Source organism: Myotis davidii, unplaced genomic scaffold (assembly GCF_000327345.1).
Source record: "Myotis davidii unplaced genomic scaffold, ASM32734v1 scaffold490, whole genome shotgun sequence".
NCBI lineage: Eukaryota > Metazoa > Chordata > Mammalia > Chiroptera > Vespertilionidae > Myotis > Myotis davidii.
Window position 1 is genome coordinate 406879 of NW_006281995.1, and position 13227 is coordinate 420105.

The following is a 13227-nucleotide window of genomic DNA, read 5'->3' on the forward strand; positions in this document are numbered from 1 at the left end:
GGGAAACAAGTAGCAGTCAATGTGTACACAACACCTATAACAGCCAATACACAAGCAGATTGAAAATGAATCATGTGGGGACTTGGATGAGGCTGACAATTTGCTGACTCTTTTACAGACATTGTGTAAATTCTAAATATTTATTTAGATAGGAGACTGAGGGCCTCTTGTTAGAAGGAGCTACTGTTGGAATAGCTCAATTTCCTCTTTTATTTGGCTCTTTGCTTTTCTGTCACTGTGGACTTCCTCAGAAAACACTAAAGCCCCACACTAAACAAACAAACAAAACACACAAAATAAAACACATGTTCTTTGAGAAGCAATTTGTTAGTCATCTCTTATCTCTTGAGCATACTCATTGAAGTCTAGCTTCCTAATGAATCACCTCTAACATATCAAAGAATCCCTTGTATCAGAATGTAATGATCTTCCTAAAGAGAAAGTCAGCAAAATACATTTTTCCCTTATTAACGCATTTTAAGTGATAGCTGAGAACCCCTATAGACTGGCACTTAACAATTTCTATGTAGACAGACCCTTGGTTTATCTTTGTATATAAAACTCAATTGTGTCCTAGAAAAACCCTATATAATAAAAGACTAATATACAAATTGTCCCCTTCACCGGGAGTTCGACCAGGGGATGGGGCCAGCCAGCCAACTGCCCACGGCTCCTCCCCTTGAGCCGGCCCCACACCTGATCAGCCCCCTTAACCCTGATCAGTTGTAGGCCCGGCCTGCCCGCAGCCCCTCCCCCTGGCCGGCCTGGCCTGATTGGCCCAATCGGGCAGGAGGGCCGGACCCCACCCGTGCATGAATTTGTGCACTGGGCCTCTAGTAAAGAATAATAATATGTAGACCCTGTTTTCAGAACATTCACATGTATTCCAAAATAGACTTTGAGACTATTTTCCCCAGTAGAAATAAAGCAATATAAAAATTTACATATTTTGTCTGCTTTTCAAGTAATATAAATTTTCTTGCTTTTTAAAAGCTATTGTTCTTTAAGCTAATGCTTTAAAGTATTACCACCTTAGCTAGTTATTGGAAAGAAGAGAGCAAAGGGGAAGTCAGGCATTGTTGAGCATATTCAGTTTGGAAGCAAAGGCTTGTTAGCTTCACCAGGAAGCTACAGCTTCATACTCCCGCCTCATCCCCACCAGGAAACCACCAGTCCATTCCCCACAAATCTCTTGGGGAAGGGATAGAACAAAGGGGAAAGTAAAGACATGCACAATAAAGTCAAAAATGGCACAAGAGGAGGTCTTTGACCATAGAGGACTGTCAGTCATCATTGGCCTGGAGGTGGACCCCATCAGTAGCTCTCAAAAGTTTGGAAGCTAATTGGCTATTTTAAAAAGCTTCTGATTTCTCCCAAGCTTGGGAATGCATAATCGAAATTCAAGGTGCACTCTTGCTCCTGACCCGCGCTTGTCCCATCCATTTGTGTTCTCTCTTGCCTGGGAGAATGTGACCATGCAGGCCTAGTGGACACCTGGGGACTTCAGACTTCACAGGTTCAGAAGGACTATGAAACAGAAATTCTGGACATTGGCCTTTACCTTGGTCCTGAAAAAATATGGTTGGACGTTTTCTATGTCAGGACAGAAAGGGATGGGACATTGGAAGTCCAGGGGCAGGGGCAAGGGCAGCCATCAACAATAAACTACCTTGCCACAGCATGATCTCCTGTGCATGGATCCTTGCAATTCTTTCCTCATGATGCTGTGGAAGAGCCTGTTTCCAACTGACAACAAAAGTGCTGTAGTTAATTATGGATATCGTGCCAAATTCTATAAAGGACAGTTTCAACTCCATTATTTCTAATTAATTGCTCATCTGACTTCAGGGTGAGTATATGTTTTCTTCTTCAAATTTCCATTCAACAGACTTTGCTGCTTTTCTCCTTGAAAAAGAAAAAATATATATATATGTTTTCTCTTAGAATATCATTTCCAGATTTTGAATTCACTGTTCGAATTTTTACCTTTCCCTTAGTGCTTCAAGGCATTTTGTCATCTAAAAGGACACTTCTGAACCACAACAGACCCAAGAGACAAGTTTTCTTATTCAGAAAATAGAGTTTTCAACAGGAGAAACATATTAGCATTAATCTTCCAGAAAGTACTGTATCTCTCTGAAGGGTAGCACTCGTAGACTTCAGATCCAGCAAAATCTTGCTAAAGACTCAAAGGCAACTTTTCCAGAGTGAATTCATGTCTTTCTAAAAGTGTGGAACAAAAATAATGCCATCTCTAGCCTACTTAGTGTGAGAGAGAAAAGTCTTATTTATAGTTTTAATGAGTTAGAACTAATTCTGTTTTATTGTTTCTAGTTTGCCATACCCAATTTAATTGTTAGGGTATGCCTCCCCTTCTAAATACACTGTTTGCTTTGAATAAGATCTGAGTGGAAAAGAGTCTCAGTTCACAGCCTATGGAATCTATTTGCATCTCCAAGGAAATTGTTGTTTACCACTCTGTTGTCATTTGTTCAGAGCACACCACAGAAATGAATTCCCATCAATATTCATAGTCCCTGTAAGCCTCCTGAGGCTCTCTATGCCATTGTGCTCCATTTAGCTCTAAAACTCCCATATAGATTTAAACAAGAGAGCTAGGGAATTTTGAAGTCTTTTGTTCTCAATCATAGTAATATTTAAATAGTCCACTGGGTATGCAAGTATTGCTGATTCTTTTATTGCTTTGTTACAGTCTACCACAAAAGATCCACCTTAGGGAAACATAACCCTTTTTTGTTTTTTGTTCATTTCAGATTCTGAAAAATTTTTACCTCTACATTTACTAGTTTTATTATAAATCAATTCTGTTTCTTAAATGCACATAACATCAGGTGTATTTTATTCTTTGCAGTGCTGAGGTTATGTCCTATCCTTCTACTCTCATAACAACCCCAGTGTTCCTACACCTACTCCACAGGTTAAACCTGGAGTTACCTAGATTCTTCTTATTGAACACCACAGAATGTTTGGTATACCTTAAATCATGTAGTGAAAAATATATAAATAATTGTAAAGACCATAAAATTAGAGGGGGAAAATTCTATAGCATATGTCAAGTCAATCAGAAGTAAGAATTTGCCTAAATTAGCATTCTACATATGTATATTATTTTAAAGCACATATTCAGCAAACTCAGTGGATTGTGGATATATATGCAACAGGTGTATATTTACACACACCCCTAATTGTTATTGATGGGGAGCACTCCCTGTCCTCACCTGTTGTTGGGGGATGTGGGTTTCTTGTGATATCTTGAGAAAATGAATTTTCTGAGAGTCCCAAGGGAGGATGAGATATTATGGAAAACTTTATTTCTGTGGAATCAAACTCCTGAGTTTCCAAGCTTTCTTCTTCCTTCATCCTGCCAAGGAAAAAGTCAAGCAGCCCTTTTAATAGGGCTAGAATTAAAGTCATTATCCAGAGTTTCCATTCCATGTCTTCACAAGCTAGCTTAGTTTGTGTTTCAAGTTCTAGTACATCAGTCCATTGCATGTAGGATCTACAAGGCCACATGGCAATGGAGGGAACAAAGGCAAACAAGAGAAAAATCAGAGAGCCAGGAGCCACACAAGAGCCGAGAGAAAGCTCCACTTTGGGGGGGATTATGTATTCCCAAATTTTCATGGGTTTGCAGTGGCTCTGCCTCATCTGGCTAATGATTTCAGTTTCCAGGTTTGATGACAGGCACCTTACCTATGTCATCCTGACTTTACGGCATATGTACCCATGTCCCAGTAATCTGCAGGAAATGGACTAGTGGTATCCTGGGGCATGTAAAGAGGGAGAGTTATTGAAATTTTCCTTTCTTTCATTTCATGTGTCATTGTTCTTAAATGAATATACATCTTCAGGAATTTTTATTTAAATCGATAAGGTTAATTAAAATTTCAAAGCCTGCTAAGTATCTATATCACAACTTCTTACTTAGAAAACATGCTATTGCTTGCCGGTTTGGCTCAGTGGATACAGCATCGGCCTGCAGACTGAAAGGTCCCAGGTTCGATTCCGGTCAAGGGCATGTACCTTAGTTGCGGGCACATCCCCAGTAGGGGGTGTGCAGGAGGCAGCTGATCCATGTTTCTCTCTCATTGATGTTTCTAACTCTCTATCCCTCTCCCTTCCTCTCTGTAAAAAATCAATAAAATATATTTTAGCAAAAAGAAAACATCTATTGGTAAAACTAAAGGAAATGGACTAAAGTTTAAGTGAAATAATAAAAAGAAGTGTTTTTCTTTTCTTTTCACAGCCTTCGATATATAAATATACAATAAAGAAATATTATGAAATAAAACTAAAATTTAAAAAGCTAACAATTTATATTGATAAGAGTTAGCTAGCTAGCTTAATCAGGGAGGGGGTCCAGACAGGAGAGACATCTTGACCTGAACAATTAAAGCAGCCATTAGTTAGGTCAAAAGCAGCCCTGACCTGAGCAGCTGGGAAAGTCATAAGGTGTAATAAAACATCTCCAGCTAGGACAACTGGGAGAAAGTCATAAGGTAGATCAAAAGCACTTCAAACCTGAACAGATAAGATGGATATATGAAGGATAGAGAAATTCCACAGGATAAGGGGGCAGAAAGACATACATTCACAGAGGATAAAGAACAGTCACAGGATATCAGGAAAAAGGAAACATATTTTCACAGAGGATAGAGGAATGGTACAAAATAAGGGGAAAGAAAGAGGGGGGAATCATGTGAAATTTGGCCTTTGAAACTGGTACTATGTAGTAGAGTGACCAATGAGGAAACCATGGGGGTCCTAGATTAAGGAAAGGGGTCTCCACGATATTGTTATATCTCAAGACAAAGAGAGCAGTGGCCACCCTCTTTAGGGGACCCCTATGTTTCTCTGTGCTAGGAGAGACAGAGTTTTAGAATTAGAATTTTAGAGACAGTATCTACTTGCAATATAGTTTCTGTACTTCTCACCTACCACTTTTTGTCCATGGCTTCATTCTTTGAATCCATCTGGACAAGAACCTGGGAAAGAAATCACTCTTGCACGCTGCTCATCAAAAACAAAAACAAAAAACCCGAATCAATATTAACGACTAGTGGCAAAGATATTTACTTTACGGTCACAATTTTGATTCAGAATTAGTTAGCTTCTAAAATAAAAGTCATGGAAAATTGAGGAGTCACTTGAATCTTATTGCAACAAATGTGAACTAGAATTTTTGTTCTTTGTAACTTTCTGTAAAAATTTTGCAAATATGGTGGTGTGGATTATATTAATGATGGAATTTGGTTCCTATGTCAATTTTCCAGACAAATTTAAAGAAATGCATCTTGGCATTTGTTTGCTTCTGTTTTAAGTGGGGTCTTTAAATTTTACTTGAGTTAACTTTTTATTCAAGTAAAAAATAATTCTATCTATAAATCTGTATTAAAATTTAAACATTAAAAGTAAAAAATACTAAATATAGATAACCTTAAAGATTATTGTTAAGACATTTCCCCCATACAATAACAGTAGTATAAAATGTGAACATGACACTTGATAGGATCCACAATAAAGTATGAAAATGTCTGTTCATGACTCTGTTTAACATAGCAACAGAATCATATGCTGTAACTTTAAAGATGAAAGAAATTAATTTTTATTTTCTTGGTTTGCGAGTTCCTTCCATCCTTATAAAGAAGCTTTGTTGTTTCCAGATACAGATTAAGCACATCTTCATATTAACAAAGGGCTCCACTGAGGCAAAGATATTTGAAAAGGTAAAACAGGAACACTTGTTTATCTAAATATATAAACACTCATATTTTTCTGAGTCTGACACTAGCAAAACTTTTCATAAATCATCAGAAATAGTAAAGGGACCACAAAAAGAATCTAAACATTTAACAATATGTCCACTATCTTGTTCAATATCTTCACTATATAACTGGTTAAAAATGACACTAAGAAGTATATGCAAAGAACATTTATAGCTTCAATGGTTTTCACTTCAGTTCCATAATGAAATCACCCTTTGGATAGGCCTGAAACTTCTGGTCAACCTGAATGCCTACACTTTGATTCTGCCCAGCATGGACCACAGGTGGAGCTGGCTGGTAGAATAAGATAAAGAAGTGATTCTTGATGGTAAGGTAATTAAAGCATGAAATTAAATATCAGTAGAAGGCCTGGATGTTGTTCTATAGCAGCGGTTCGCAAGCTGTGGGTCGCAACCCCTTTGGGGGTCAAACGACTCTTTCACAGGGTCGCCTAAATACATCCTGCATATCAGATATTTACATTACGATTCCTAACAGTAGCAAAATTACAGTTATGAAATAGCAACGAAAATAATTTTATGGTTGGGAGTCACCACAACACGAGGAACTGTATTAAAAGGTCGTGGCATTAGGAAGGTTGAGAACCACTGTTCTATAGGAACACAGTTTTTTTCGAAAATAAATTGTGCCATTTGCCTAATATGGTTTAGAAAATGTAAACCTAAAAAACTGTGGAAGGGGAAAAGAAAAAAAAAGAAGATGAGATAGACAGAAATAAGAACTCATCTATTTTAATATACACTTTTTAATATGCGTTTAAGTTTCTGGTGCTAGCTCAGATAAAAGTAGACATATTCTGTTTTTCCTACTGAATACAGTTAAATGCATTAAACAGCTATCTGAAGGAAGAAACGTTAAATGATAGCAGGTAGAATGAGAAATGGAAACCAGAATTCAAAGTAAGACTAAAAGGGAGTGAGTTTCTTGTTTTCTCTTAGTCAGGACTGAAAGGGAACAGGAGCTGGAACAGGAGCAGAAAGAGCTACAAGAGAAGACCTTCATTTCTTTTTTTTTTTAAATATATTTTATTGATTTTTTACAGAGAGGAAGGGAGAAGGATAGAGAGTTAGAAACATTGATGAGAGAGAAACATCGACCAGCTGCCTCTTGCACACCTCCTACTGGGGATGTGCCCGCAACCAAGGTACATGCCCTTGACCGGAATCGAACCTGGGACCTTTCAGTCCACAGGCAGATGCTCTATCCATTGAGCCAAACCAGTTAGGGCTTCATTTCTGATCTGGACATCAGGGAAGGGAGCCCCTGGGGTGAGAGAGAGAGTGGAAAAAATCACTGTTTTTGTTTTTTATTTTTCTATTCTCTCCATCCTAGTCCTAGGCAAACCCATGGCAGTGGTGGCAGGGCTGGGCAGTAGCATCTAGGCAGGAACCTAAATTCTGAGGGAAAGAAAACCTTCCATTTTAGCAGAAGGAACTGTGACCTGCAAATGTGGGGAAGTATCTCAATTCTCTTTTTTTCTCTCTATAGTCCTGCTAGTTCACCCCAGAGTTAGACATAATTGTGGGAAGAATATAGCCGACTGGGACAGCTAAAGCACTAGCTTTCTAGGCAGAAGAAAAAAGTGGGGGCCTCTGGAAGCCAGAAAGTTTCAGAGAGACTGAAAATTCAAGAAAGTGATCCTATAAAGTAGTTTGTAACTTGATCATGAATGTGACCCTAAATAGCATACCAAGTGCTCTGAGAACTGAACTGTTGGTAGACTACCCCCAAAGGTTTCAGACCGGCCTCTGGATGGTGTACACACAGGACAGAGCCAATTAGCACTGCATACTTCCTGAAAATTTATCCACTTAGAACCATAACCCACAGAAGGTGGTTTGGAACTTTCAGCCACTATTTAGCCAAATCTATTATCTGATAAATTGTGGGCAGTGCACACATACACACTGACAATATCCATAGGAATTAAATAGGACCCAAAATCTCAGAACACAATAACCAGATTTTCAGGATACAATTCAAAATTAGTCTGCATATTAAAACCAGAAAAATCTCAATAACCTATAAAAGAATAGAAAACCAATAGATGTCAATTCTGAAATGATGCAGATGTTGGGATTATATGACAAAGATTTTGAAGGTGCTATTATAACCAAGTTTCAAGAAGTAAAAGGTGAATATTATTTTAGAAATGATAGAAATGCAATAGTTGCAAAGAAACTAATGATATAAAAAGACCCAAATAAAAAATTTTAAAAGAAAAATGCACAATAACTGAAATAAAAATGTCCTTGGAATGACTCAATATGTAAATAGAGAAAACAAAGGAGTCAATGAATTAAAGATATTTTCATAGCAATTATCCATTCTAAACAATAGCAAACTAGAAAAAAATTATACAGAGTCTCATGGATCTGTCAGAAAACATCAACAGCTCTAATGTTTATGTAGTCAGAATTCTAGAGGAAAAGAGAAAACAGTGCATAGATAAAATAATTGGAAAATAATGGCTGAAAACTTAACTAATTTGTTAATTGCATAAAACTGCAAATTCAAGAAGCTCAGTTAATAAAAAAAGAATAAACAAAAGAAATTCATACCTAGAAATATCATAATAAAATGTCTGAAAATGAAAGACAAGTAAATCTTAAAGACAGATAGAAAGAAAGTGGCATATTATCTATAGAGGAACGTGGTTTGAATGACAATGCATTGCTCATCAGAAACCATGGGTACTGAGCAACAGTTTTAGTTTTGAAAGGAAAGAACTGTCAAACCAGAATTCAATATTCTGATATTCCAAAAATATATAATTGAGGAATAAAACCTAGATAAGCACATTCTCAGGTGAAGGAGACCTAAGAAAAAATGTTACCAACATATCTGTCTTACAGAAAGTGCTAAAGTAAGTTCTTCAGATAGAAAGGAAATGATAATAGTGGGAAAACTGTAACATCAGAAATGAAGAAACAATAGCAAAAGTGTTAAATGCCTGTATAAATACAGTAGACTATTTTTCTTTTCTTAAGTTCTTTAAAATATGTAATGATTAAAAGAAAAAAATTATAACATTACAAGGAAAATAAGTTTCTCAACATGATAAAGAACATTAATGAAAAACCCATAGTTACCTGGGCAGTGTGGTTAAGTGGTTGAGAGTCAACCTATGAACCAGGAGGTCATGGTTCACTTCCCTGTCAGGGCACATGCCTGGGTTATGGGCTCAATCCCAAGTTGGGGGCATGCAGGTGGCAGTTAATCAATGATTCTCTCTCATCATTGATGTTTCTATCTCTGTCTATCCCTCTACCTTCCTTTCTGAAATCAATAACAATATTTTTTAAAGAAAAAATAACAAATAACATCACACTCAATTGTGAAATAGTAAAAGCTTCTCTCTTAAGATAAACAATAAAACAAGGATGCCTGCTTTATCTACTCTTATTAATCATTATACTGGAAGTTCTAGCCATAGCAGTTACATATTAAAGAGAAATAAAGGCATCCAAATTGGAAAGAAAGAAGTAAAATGTTCTCTGTTCACAGATGAAATAATCCTATATATGAAAAATCCCAAGAAAACTACTCAGGTTATAAGATCAACACATAAATATCCATTGTGTTTCTATACATCATCACAGACAATTTGAAAAGTACATCAAGAAAACAATTTTATTTACAAGAGCATTTAAAGAAAAAAATACCTAGGAATAAATTTAACCATGGAGGTAAAAGACTTGTATGCTGCAAACTATAAAACATTGCGGAAAGATATGAATTAAATAGAAATACATCATATACTCATTTTTTTAGGAAAATTTAGTATTGTTAGTATTTCCTTGCTACACAAAGCAATCTATAGATTCAATGCAACCCTTAAACAATTTCCAATAGCCTCTTTTGCAGAAACAGAACAACTCATTCTCAAATTTATATAGAATCTAAGTGGTCCATTACTGCAAATATATAGTAATACAAAAAGGTGTACTGACAGACAAATAGACATATAGACCAATGGGACAGAATTAGGAGCCCAGAAACAAACCCACTCATCTATGGCTAATTGATTTTGACAAGGGCACCAAGTTTATTTGACAGGGAAAGAATAGTCTCTTTAACAGGTAATACTGACAACTGGATGTCTACATACAAAAGAGTAAATTTGGACCACTACCTCATACCATGTACAAAAATTAGCTCAAAATGGATCAATGACCTAAAATAAGAATTTTAAGAAGAAAACATAGGGCTAAAATTTTTAAGAACTTGGATTTGATTAAGGATTTTTAGATATGAGACTAAAAGTGCAAGCAATAAAAGAAAAAAAGAGAGAAGTAGGACATTATAAAAATTACAAATGTTTGTGCATCAAAGACTACTATGAAGAAAGTAAAAAGTCAACCTACAAAATGAGAAAAATGTTCAAAAATGTTGTATCTAATAACTCTTGAATATCCAAAATATAAAAGAAACTCCTAAAACTCAACAACAAAAGAACTAAACAATCCAATCCAAAAACTGGCTAAGGACTTGAATAAACATTTCTCTAAAGCTATACAAATCCTATATTATAAAAAGCTAATATGCAAATCAACCTAACAGCAGAACGACCAGTCGCTATGACTCACACTGACCACCAGGGGGCAGATGCCCAAAGCAGGATCTGCCCCCTGGTGGTCAGTGCACTCCCACAAGGGTAGCGCTACTTTGCCAGAAGCCCTGAGCTGGGCTCACAACTGGTGAGAGCAGAGGCGGTAGAGGGAACCTCTCCCACCTTTGTGACAGCAGTCAGATATTTCCTGGACTGTGAGGGGGAGCAGGCTGGGCTGAGGGACTTCCCCCCAATTCCTGAGTGCACAAATTTTGTGCACCGGGCCTCTAGTAGCTAAATAAATACCTGAGAAAGTAAGTGCTCAATATCACATCACACCTACTAGGATGGTTATCATAAAAACAACTGAAAAATAACAACGGTAAGATATAGCCTTGGCTGGTGTGACTCAGTTGGATGAGCATCTCCACCATGCACCACAAGGTCATGGGTTCAATTCCTGGTCAGGCCACATTCCCAGGTTATGGGCTCAATCCCCAGTAGGGGGCATCAGGAGGCAGCTGATCTATGTTTCTCTCTCAGTGATGTTTCTCTCTCTCTCTTTCTCTCTCTCTCTCTCTCTCTCTCTCTCTCTCTCTCTTTCTCTCTCTCTTCTCCTCTAACTCTCCCTCCTCTCTCTCTAAAAATCAATAAAAACATTAAAAATTTAGAAAATATATATTCAAAACTTCCATAATCCAATCACAAAAAGATAACCTAATTTAAAAAATGGCAAAGGATTTGAATAGCCATTTCTCTAGAAGATATGGAAATGACTGATGAGTACATGAAAACATGCTCAATATAATTAGTCATTAGGGAAATGCAAATCAAAGTCACAAAAAGATATCACTTCATAGAAATTGGATGGTTACAATAAAAAATAAAAGTGTCAGCAAGGTTATAGAGAAATTGGAACTCTCATGCATTGATGGTGAGAATATAAAATTGTATAGCATTTTTGAAAAACAGTTGACTGTTTCTCAAAATGTTAAACATAGAATGCATGATCCAGTGATTTTACTCTCAAGTATATACCCAAGAAAGAGCAAAATATATGTCTATGCAAAAATTAAAAACAAATGTTCATATTAGCATTTCCTAATGATAAATTGGTAACAACCCAAATATTAAGCAAATGATGAATATATAAAATGTAAATGTGGTATATCCACTCAATGTATATTATTTGAAAACTAGAAACTAGTGGCCTGTTGCAAAAATTCGTGCACATTAAAAGGGGATTAATTAGAGAAAATATTTCAATATTGCTATTTGCCCTTTCTCTATAATAGAAGTATCAGAGATGCAAGAAAATTAATAAAATGTATATGAAAATCTTCCTCCTGTCAGAGTCTGGGGTGCACCACAGGACCCAGAGTCAGTCCCTGACCACCCATGTGCACCTCAAAATTGTGCAAGACCCATACCCTGCCTGCCCCACCCCCACTGGGCTAGATCCCGACCCGGCCAGTCCCATGTTTGTCAAGCCCTGCCAGGCAGGGTTGCAGCCTCAGGTCCCATGGATTGGTGCTGGGTGGGGGCACAATGTGAGGTCCCCCATCAAGCCTTGCTGGGTGGGAGGCATAGCCTGAGGTCCCCTGGCCTGGCACCAGGATGGGGGTGCAGCCTGAGGTCTCCCAGGTCAGGCTGGGGCAGGGGCATGACTTGAGGTCCCCCATAAAGCCCTGCCAAGGGGAGGATGCGGCCTGAGATCCCCCATCAAGCTCCGCCAAGCTGGGGGCACAGTCTGAGATTCCCCATCGAGCCGCACTGAGTCGGGGGGTGCAGCCTCAGGTCCCCTGTCAAGCCCCACTGGGTGGGGGGCATAGTCTGAAGTCTCCTGGCCTGGCACTGGGTTGGGGGGTACAGCCTGAGGTTCCCCAGCCTGGGCCAGGGCAGGGGGAGTGCCTTGAGGTCCCCCGTCAAACCCCAATGGGTGGGGGATGCAGCCTGAGATCCCCCGTCAAGCCCCACTGGGTGGGGGGTGTAGCCTCAGGTCCCCTGTCAAGCCCTGCTAGGCGGGAGTCATAGCCTGAGGTCCCCCAGCCCAGTACCAGGCTGGGGGGCGTACCTTGAGGTCCCCCATCAATTCCCGCCAGGTGAGGGGCATGGCCTGAGGTACCCCATCAAGCCCTACTGGGCAGGGGATACACCTTGAGATCCCCTGTCAAGCCCCATGGAGAGGGGTATTGGGCTGGGGCACAGCCTCAGGTCCCTGCTGTTTGCTCACTAAGGCTCATTATGGGAATTCGGCCTCCTGTGGGTGCTGCCATCTTGTGTTATGGAATCCCTGTCTCTGCTGTGGGCCCAGCCAACTGTGTTACAGAAACCCCCTGCCTTCATTGTGGGCGCCACCATCTTTGTGGCAGAGTGAAGGCCAATTTGCATAGTCCCTCTTTATTATATAGGATAAAACAAATGAAATACTAAAAAATGAAACTAGACCACTAACTTACATCATACACAAGAATAAACTAAACATGAATAAAAGACTTAAATGTAAATTGTGAAACCATAAAGATCCTAGAAGAAAACATAGGCACTAAAATCTCAACATCTCACATAGCAGAATTTTCACTGATACATCTCCTAGGGCAAGAGAAACAAAGGGAAAAACAAATAGGACTACATTAAACTAAAAAGCTTCTGCATAGCAAAAGAAACCATCCTTAAAATGTAAAGGGAACCCTCTATAAGGGAGAACATATTCGCCAATGTGATATCAGATAAGGGGTTAATTTCCAAAATATATAAAGAACTCATACAGCTCAACAAAAAGAAGACAACTAATCCAATTAAAAAATGGGCAAAGGACCCAAATATACACCTTTCCAAAGTGGACATACAGATGGGCAAAAGACATAT

General features: G+C 38.4%; 1 pseudogene; it reads right to left on the reverse strand.

Moving 5' to 3' along the window:
• Positions 1-5471: 5471 nt before the first annotated feature.
• Positions 5472-5988, reverse strand: LOC102762099 (annotated as a pseudogene).
• Between the last annotated feature and the right edge of the window lie 7239 nt (positions 5989-13227).